Below are 10,208 nucleotides of genomic sequence, written 5' to 3' on the forward strand. Positions count from 1 at the left end.
CGTAGGGTGAACTGGTGTGTCTACACGGTACCAGTCTGGGTGAATGTGTGTGTGTGTGTGTGTGTGTGTGTGTGAGTGTGCCCTGCGATGGAATGGTGTCCTGTCCAGGGTGGGTTCCCACCTTGCACACTGAGCTGCCAAATCAGGCTCTGGCCGCCTGAGACCCTAAAGTGGAATAAGTGGATAAATAATTATTTTACTTGTTTTTGTTACTCTTTCTTAAATGTCTGTATAGCTCACATTTATTTTAATGTTTAACATTAGAGGTGTTTGGGGTCTTTATTTAGCAGTTTGGTGATGTTTTTGTGACCAGAAATACATCATTGGAACTTAACTCTTGTCTATATCAATCAGCCTATGGTAAAATTGGTTTCATTATGTCTTTTTGCTAAAAGTCGAGGTTTCTAAGAACCCATTAACGGCATTAAGTGGGGACTCGTGGTACATTGAACTTCAGCATGTGCAAGCAGTATGCACATGTGTGACTCTCTTAATGCTCATCCCCAGATGAGTACAGCAATTTGGGAATTAGGAGCCGAGAGATGAAAGCTCCTGGCGATTTAGTTGATTTATCTCTCACTGCCTGGCTCCCCCTCAGTTCTCACTCTCCCTCTCCCCTCTCTGCAGCTTCCCTCCAGAGAAAGTTCCCAGCTTTTCTGCTTGCTGGGCTGGCTGCTCTGCTCCTGCCTCCATAGCCAGCAGCTGGCTCTGGGGCAGGGAAGGGAGGTTGGCTGGTGGCAGCGGGGGAGAAGCAATGGGTCCCTAAGCACACCTGACCACAAGGTGCAGAGACCTGAGGGCAGTGTGGTAAGGAGCTCAGAGAGCATGATTCGCCAGCCAGGTGGGAGCTGGCCTCAGGCCATCTCCTGAAAAGGAAGGTGCTAGTCAGGGACAGGGAGGAGGAGGGGCTGCAGGCACAAAGGCACAGCCCCAGCTGTGGCTGTGATCTGCTGACGATTGTCCCCCCTCCCCTCCTGGGCTCTTTCACAGAACTCAGCCAGGGCCAGATGTCTCCCAGATTTCTGAGAGGGCAGGAATCTTGGGAAGTACAGAATTCTCTGGGAGAGGGACCACCTCAATGGAGGGGGAGGCATCTGGCCATTTACCCTGCCCCAACTATGGTTCTCATGGTCGTTTGGGGGTGGTAGAGGCTACAGGGAAGAGAGACAGAGAATCCCTCCGCAAACCAGTGAGTATAATTGTTCCTGGCTGGCTGTTGAGAGTGCCAGTGAGGGTGGGAAGCAGAGGCCTCACTGCTTGAATGTCACAAAAGCTGACCCAATCCTCCTGAGTCATTTCCCAAAGAGCTTCCCAGTAGCCAATGGGCTTACTGTGCCCAGAAGCTGCCTTACCTGTAGACTGAGGAGGCAGACAGTGCATAAATAAAGGAGAAGCCAGGCAGCTCCCCTGCCCCCAAATCCCTCTCTCATCTCCTATAGTAAGGCCAGAATTATACGTTTCATTTTCATTGCTTTGGGCCTTGAGCTATTTTGGACTGGGGAGCATGAAGATTTTTCTCTGCAACAAAAGGATGCCATCTGGGAGAGGCACTAGGACTGAGAGGAAAGAAGCGGGAGACAGAAAGAGAACTTGAGAAGTCACCACCCCATCCCCCTCTGTGAAGACACCTCATGCCAGGGTGCCACAGGAGCATCTCAAACACGCCACCCTTGGCCCCTGTGAACAACACATTTGGCCTCCTCCCTGCCTCCACATCCTCCACACTCTCGCCTCTTCCCCCCTCCCACCTATGAAGCATGTTGCAAGACTCCATTGACCAATGTTTACAGAATGCTCCAAAGAATGATCCAGTTACCAAATGCCTGAGTCATCTGGCCTAGTCACCCTTTGCTGCCCTGGTCTGGCTTTCCCGCCAGAGTAGAGATATGCTCAGCAACATTTGTTCACAAGGCCTTTCGCCAGCCAGGAGGCCAAGCAGGCTTCCTAGACCTGCTTTTTTACAACAACAGGCGGGAAGAGAAGAAAAAAACCTGTAGTGAGTGCCTCATGTATACAGGGACTGAATCAGACACTCTCACATACGTTACATTATCAACTATTTAAAAACCTGGTGTGGTAGGCATTATGATACTCGTTTTTCAGCTGAGGAAATACAAGCAGAGAGGTTTTACCCAAAGACAGTAAGTAAGTAAGTAAGACAGTAAGTAAGTAGCAGAGCCAGGGGTGGAACTTAGTTGTCCTCTCCTGGGTTCCCCCAGATGCAGAGCCTGAGACAAAGGCTTATGTGTGAGTATTTGGGAATGTGATCCCAGGAGGCAGAAACAGGGAAGGAGAAGAGCCAATACCGGGATGCTCTATGAAGCTGTCCCTCACGAAGGGTCACCTGGCTAACCAATCCTATGGGACCATCTGAGGAAACTGTGAAATGCATCTCAGAATGACCCACCAGGGGAGAAAGGGGAAAGACATTTATCCACTGCTTCTGGTTCCCTGTGGGTCACGAGTTTCCCACAAGGTATGAACTCCTCTGTACTCCTGTGCACGTGCACCAAGCCAGGGATCCCGCACAGAACTGGCCACAGCAGCAGAGGCTGGAAGAAGATTCCAGACAGAGATGTGAAGGGGTGCGTAAGGTCCCACCACAGCTTCCCACCACACCATCCCAGGTATGCTGAGTAACTTACACGCGGTCACCAGGGCACTCAGCAGAAGAACCAAATTCGAATCACAGCCCATGACTCCCATACATTCATTCAACAAAAATTTGCTGAAGGCCCACTATGCACTAGACACTGGGGTTTAGTAGTGAATGTGGAAGGCAAGCTCCTCTGTCTCATGGAGCTTCAATCCTAGTGGGAGTGGGAAGGACATGGACAATTAGCCACTGAACAAACAAGCAAGTGCTGATTCCATAGCAGGCACCGTGCTAAGCACTGGGAGACCCCAGAAGAAATCGCTTCCTTGTTAGGGAGACAAAGGAGCACAGTACCCCCGTCTAACATGGTAACTGCTGAGATTGGGTATGTACACGCTCCTCTGGGAGAAGAGAGAAGGGACATCTTACTCCAGCCTGGAGAGTTGGGGGTGTCAAGAAAGGATCTCTGGACAAGATGAGACACAAGCACTGTGGAAGGCCTCGTAGAATGAGCTGAGCATCTCTGGATTGGGGGAAGGGAAGGATATGCTGCAGGAGAGGGAACAGCAGGAGCAGAGACAGGAATGAGAGTACACCGCACCATGGAACACTGCAAATACGTTAGTGTCACTAGAGAGTGCACACATGTAGGATGGTGTCAAAACACGAGGCAGGAAAGGGAGGCAGGGAATGGCCCCCAGGGACTTGAATACCTAATACTGGAGGATCTGGATTTACTTCTGAAAGTGAAGGTAAGCTTCTTTTCATCCTCTAAGCCCAATTAGCTTTTGAACATCTCAGCTAAAGATGAAGATAAAACCAAACAGCCTGACACAGAGATTGGCAGATGGGGGTGGGAAGCGCAGGGAGGCTCAGAGAGAAGGCCCGTGGCCTTGGAGCATCCAAGAATGGCTGGATCTGAGCTGTGTGGGTTACAGGTCAGTAACTCAGCTCTCAAAACTTGACGGTACACAGTGAGCACGAGGGCTCACTCTTGGTCACTGTGACAGGTACAACAGGCTGAAGACAGTTCCTCTGGGGCTGAAGAGTCCATTCCCTACCCCATCTCTCAGATTCCACCTGAGCCCTTCCCTTCCACAGCCTTGCCCTTCGCAGGCAGAACACCAGGGGCTGCCTCCCAGGTGTCTCAGTATGGAGGACCTTGCGTTCAGGCGACGTGCCACTAGCCCTCATTTGGCTTGTATACAATACCTACTAGGGCTTTCTAGCTGAACCCTACCAGCGAGCACCAACACCAGAAAAGCATCCGGCATCTGGCTGCCTCCCTCGCAGAGGCCGGTCACATCCATCATCTGGGCAGGAGAAGAGCTCCCTGCAGCTCACAACCACATCCCACAATTCCCCTGCAGAGCCCTTGTCAAACTGAGCCCCTGGCTTCTGTTCATTCTTCAAAGCAAAGAACGCTGAGACGATCTGAATGCAGACAAGAGCAAAACTCCCAGAAGCAGCCTTGCTAGTCTCAGATTCAGGGTATAATGAAACCCCGCTCCACTGCCCATCTACTTCAGACAGGTTCTCAGATGACTCAGGCCACAGTCACGGGTACACAGACCCTATTGTTCAGATGCAGCTGAGCACCTCTAGCCCCAGACCAAGGGCAGCTCCAGAGTCCTTCAGCTCACCAGGAAGGAAGTGAATACAGCAAAGAAGGCTTCTAATCCTAGCCCTGGTGTTTGGGTCCTTTTCTCCCTTGACCTGTCCCCACCCCCATCAAAATTGCCTGGTCCCAGATCCCATACCTTCAGGGTCCTGGTCTGTGCTGGGTGACCCTTCTCTGTGCCTGCTGGTCTGCTCCTTACAGCGGGCAGGGATCCATGGGGTGCATCAGCCCTGCGGAGGCAGCATTTGCATTTCAGTGAGTACATACATGCCTCAAAACTAGACCAGTGTCCCAAAAGATGCCCCAGACTAGTAGGAGACATAATTAGGGGCATGTGATTGTCCTCCACCCCACGCAAGACCCTTCAAATTACACCCAGGTCCTTCCCAAGCTACAAGAGATAATCCCTGGAAGGACATTCTGGGTATAAGATTCTGAGAATGTCCACAGCTGTGGTAGAGGGAGGTCCATTCCAGGACACACAGACATAAACCAACAAAGTGGACGTTTCCATGCCCAAGGATGCTAAGGACTCTAATTAAACTGACTCCTGAGTTGCTCCCTTGAACAGAGAAGCCAATCAGAATCCTCGAGAGGGACCCCTCCATTTGCCGAGACATACCCGTCCTGCAGCGGTCCACCTCCGTCTCCCAACCCTATCGCTCTCTCTGGCTTACAAGTCCTGAGAGTCCTACAGATACCTGGACTTTTCCTTAGGGGGCTGCTCGTGGGGATGGGGGTGCTGAGCACTGGCCAAGGTAGGAGCTCTTGAGGCTCTGCAGCACTCTGCTTGCCAAAGATAGGAAAACAGAGGGGGGCCCCTGAGCTGATTCCAGGCTGCTGGAGTTGGGGATTTCATCATCTTTAACAGCAGCCATGGCAAGCCCCCACCGGCTCCGGTAGATCTGTCTTCATAAGTCCAGGCTCTCTAACTGACACATTTCATCTTTTAAAAGGACCAAGAGAGGTTAAGCCTTCCAGTCTCTTCTTGGATCTCAGTGACAGATTTTTCTGATTCGCCTCATTACCTCCTCCTACAGGGGCCCATTCATTTCCACCCCATTTTCCTCCCAGTTCTCACTCCTGTCCCCATCCCAGCATATCCTGACAGGGTGGGCTCTATACTCACTCAGCATTCGCCCTTACAAACACAACCCCACACACTCTGCTTTTCTCTCATTTCTGTCCCTCTCTTACAGATCGAAGCCAGACAGTCCCTGAAAATCTTTGAAACCAGCATCTCAGAAAGAAACAAATCACAGCGCAACAGTGTTAAGAGGATGCTGATCCTCTGGACTTTGACTGGGTAGTAATGGGGGACAGGACCACACATTCTAGCCTGGAACCCTTTCTGCCTCACTTTACTCCAAGTGTAAGTGGCCTCCACAAAGATCTTAAACCCCACTATTCACATCTCTGACTCTCCCACAGTGTCTAGCAGAGCAGCACTGCAAAGTACACACTCAATAAATATTTGATGACTAGAATCCTTAGCAAAGCTTGAGCTATTCATCACTTGCTGCCTAGGATCATCAGTATATTTGAAATTGCAGAATCTTGGAGTTAGAAGCGACCATGGGGTCATCGGTTCACCCCTCACCCAGCAGGAAAACACATTACAGAATTTCTGACAGGTGGACTTCTAGTGTAGGCTCCCTGACCATCTCCATGACTATAAATGCCTAAGGAAGCCCAGCCACTCTCAAAATTAATATTTCTGCTCATGAGAAAATCCTTTCTTCTATTTACCAGAAATATGCCCTCCCACCTCTGCATCCCACACCCCCTCCACACAATGATCACAGAACTGTTCTTAGGGCTTGTGTTTTCCGGGAGAGTGTACCCCAACTCAGTGCTCTAAGTAAGTGCCCAGGACAAACTGGCTTGCCAGTTGGTTTGAGGATTGGAGAGGACAGCAAATTCCCTCTAGAGCAAAACCATCCCCAGGGGAAATGAGCCAGTAGGAAAGGAAGCCAAGCGCCACAGCTCTGTTCATACTTGTCCCAATTCCAAACAGGCAGGTGTCCACCCCTTCACACCTTCCTCCACCAACAAGACAGAAACTTAAAACAAAAACCAAAAGATTCCTAGAGTCATTGGATCCCCTTCCTGACCCCCACCCCCATCCCAGGCCCCCCAAACATTACTAACACTCTCTCCCCAGAGGATATGCTCGCAGAGCACTGAGAAAAACAAAACCCACTCCCTCTGGCCTCTGCTCAGTGTTTAGGATGCTGTTAACCAATATAGAAGATGAGAAGACAAACAGCAGGTTAATCTTGAACTAGGTTTCAAAGGAAGACAAGGTCTTCCAAAGCATGGGCCAATTTCTTTCATTCCAGGGCTTTCAAGGAACAAGAGGCTGCCAATGGGGCCGAAAATCTGGCTGGCAGTTTTCTAGGCATTTGGGTATTAAGTGAATGGAGACGCAAAGATATATCATGCAAAACACACAACAAATATATTTTAGTCTATAACTAAGCACCTTTGGCACTGGACCACAGGCCTAGAACGGACCAAAGCACCTCCTTGCCTGTGCTCCTGGGGCCTCCATTTGGCCCTAAGCCTAGGCCAGAAAACAGGTGGTGGAAATACTGGAGAGTAATACTGATGAATATTTATTCCCTGCAAGGCTGAGTTTTAAAGTCTGTGGGTGAAAGGGACCAAGTAGGGGTGATAATAACAGCTGAGATGAGGCAGTGTGAGAGCTCTTTATAAACTTTAGCTCTATGTACATGTGAAGTATTACAGAGTATAAGAGCAGACTCACATGTAGAAGGTCCTCAGGAAATGTTAGACACATTTTCCTCAAGCGAGGCATAGTTCTACTCTTTTTTTTTTTTTTGAGAAAAAGCAACATAAAATCTGATTTGTTGGACCTGAAAAGAAACAAAAGGACATGAATACATCAAAAATGTAAAAGTGCTTACAATTTGCAGCATACATTAAACCCTGCCCACCTCCCTTAAATATGTCCACCCAAACCTCTGCCCCCTCCAGGCTCAGGCAGGGAGTCCCAGCTGGGGTTCTGAGAGATGGCAGCAGAACCTTGGTGCTGGGATGGCCTTGGGCTTGACTTTGTAGGGCTAAAAAGGAAAGAAGTCAGAACAATGACAAGCCCTCCCACCGGATTCCACCTTCTTCTGTTGGCCACTTCCTTCCTTCCCTCCTTTTTCCTTCCCTTCCTGCAGGAGCTACTCTGCCCCACCTTCCTTCCTGGGGAGGAGGACCTGCCCTTTCCTCTTCTACAGCTGGTGCCAAGGGATGAACAATGTGATTGGGGGGTGGGGGGAGTAGGGGTGAAGGGAGGCTAGAGGTGGGAAGAAGCAGATGGTGTATGAAACAAAGCAAGAGTAACCAAGCAGGGATGGAATAAGAGAGATGTTTAGTCCTCAAGTTGCACTTCAGGGGATCTCTGACCAGTTCCCAGAAGTTTCCTTTACTTGAGCTCCCAAGCAAGGAGACTACTAATGGCGGCAACAGCAGCAGAACCCTCACAGCCCCACCCATGGTGCCCAAATGATGGGACTTCAGGTGGCAGAAAAAAGGATGGTGTTAGTGAGATACAAGGGGACTCAACCTAGGTAGCCATTTGCCACCTCTCTTCTGCCGTCCTGCAGCCCTGAGAGAAAAAATAGTGGAAAACAAACCAGGACAGAGACAGAGACGTCAAGAGTTTCTGGAAGAGTCTTGAAAAGGCTGAGGACAGAAAGGAGGTTCTGATAGGAAGCGGAGAGGACAATAGAAACGGGAATGTGGAGCTGAAAACCATGAGGAGAGGGAGCAGTGGCCCAGATAACAAATGTATGCCACCACAGGAGACGGTGGGGGAGGGAGGTCACATGGAGTCGTTTCTAAAGGCAAAGCTTTGGAGAGAGGGCCAAACTTGAGGTGGCGAGCACAAAAGAAGGCACTCCAGGAGGCAGCTGAGAGGGGTGGAACGAAGTGAGAGATGAAGACCAGAGTGGAAAGAAATCAAAGGGTTCGTCGAGCGAAGGGGGGCGCCAAGGAAACGCGCCCGGGAAGGCCTGATTTGTCTGGAAAGGGCGGCGGCGGAGGCAGCACGTGCAAGTCGGGAGCGCCGCGGCCGCCAGGCTCCCCGCCGAGGAGCGCCTGAGAGGAGGCACGACGCGCGGGGGCGGCCTCGGCCCCTCAGATTAGCGGGGACCTCTCGCCGCCGGGCCCCGCGCTACAGAAGGGGCGCATTGTTATTTCCCAGGCCGCAGCAGATTGCCGATGTCCTGCAATACCCTCGCACCCTGGCACCGCGCCACTGGCACGGCCCAGGGGTTGGAAATAACTGCGCCGTTCCCATGGCGACGAGGCAGCGCCTCCCGCCCCCGGCCCTCCCAGCCCCGCCCCGCCCGCGGCCCGCTCCGCCCGCTTGCCCCCGCCGCCGCAGCCTACCCACCGCGGGCGCTCCCCCGGTAACCCTGGCAACGGCGGCCGCAGCGCGCAGGAGGCGACTCCGACCGCGGCCCGGCCCCGCCCCGCCTGCTGTGGGGAGGGGGGCACTGGGGCCCCGCCGCGAGCGCCGGCGCAGGAAGCCTCCCCTCCCCCTCCGCTCGCCCGGCCCGGAAAGGCGGGAGCAGGGGAGGAAGCTCCCCGGCGACCCTGGCCGTCGTCCCATTTTCTCTGCGGTGGCTCCCCCAACCCCACCTGACCTCTGCGCCCCTTCAAATCCTCGCCGGATCACCCCGCCCTTCCTCCTGGGAGGAGACCTTGTCCGACAGTCCCCGGTCTGCGTGGCCAGAAGAATAAGGGACCAGGGAAATAAAGCCCCCTCCTGCCGGAGGGCTGGGGGCCGGAGAGATCGGGAGGTGTGGGCCCAGGTGGCATTGGGCTTCAGGGAAGGGACGGAACGGGAATCGCCCTCAGGAGCTGAGGTCATGCGTTCCTGGGAACGTCCCCCATCCTGCCCATGGCCAAGCGTCCCGTGAACAGAGGTCCCTGTTTCTCCCTGCTGGGATGATCGCCCCACTGAGAGAAAGGTTTCGCCCTGGCACGGTCCTAGCGCGTTTTGTGTGTTGTTTGGTGAGGAGGAAGTCTCCTGGGGCAGAATTGAAACGTTCTTGGCGAAGGGACGTGGGGAGGGGCGGCAGGAGGGTAGGAAGGGAAGAGACAGACCAGCGAGATACAATTAAAAGCAGATAGTGGCTCGTTCAGTTGTCCTGGGTGGGCAGGACGTCCCAAAGAAATACACTAAGACAGTATGCAGGGTCCCTTGAAAATTAGTCCCAAATCAAACTAACATAATAAAATATTAATACCTTGCATTTGTAAAGTCCTCTCCTCATCCCATATGTATTTTCTACTTGAAACTCCATGAAATCCCAGAGCACGAAGAGAGGATTCATAAGGGGACAAATACACAAGACTCTCAGCTATGGCCATAGTGGAGGAACTTAGTTTAGACTTGTCAGTTCTTAGAGCCCTGTGTTTTCTTTGAAGTGGTTACAGCCCCATACCTTGGGATGGTGGAAAGAGTTTGGAGATATAGTTAGAGGAACTAGACATGAGATTTGGCTCCTCCATTTCGCTTTTCTCATCTGCGAAGTGGTGGTTGTGAAAGTGAGATTAGACAATGTATGAAAAATCCTTCAAAAGCCATAGAATATGTGATACAAATGCTTTAGTTATTGGGACATCTATGAGTTGGTATACAAGTCATGATTCATATATACTGGAGCTGCAAAATGAGGTGTGGAGGGTTCCAGATCTGCAAGCTGGGGGATGTGGGGCAGAACTGAAGGGTTCTGTGTGCTAAAGAATCTCCTTTAATATTGCTGTGGACTGAATTGTGTTCCCCTAAAATTCATATGTTGAAGCCCTAACCCCCAATGTGAGTATATATGGAGACAGGAGATAATCAAGGTTAAGTGAGGTCATAAGGATGGGGCCCTAATCTGATAGCACTGTGGCCTTATAAGAAAAAGGAGGATCTCTCTCTCTCTCTCTCTCTCTCTCTCTCTCTCTCTCTCTCTCTCTCTC

Source organism: Propithecus coquereli, unplaced genomic scaffold (genome assembly GCF_000956105.1).
Source record: "Propithecus coquereli isolate 6110/MARCELLA unplaced genomic scaffold, Pcoq_1.0 Scaffold300, whole genome shotgun sequence".
Taxonomy (NCBI): domain Eukaryota; kingdom Metazoa; phylum Chordata; class Mammalia; order Primates; family Indriidae; genus Propithecus; species Propithecus coquereli.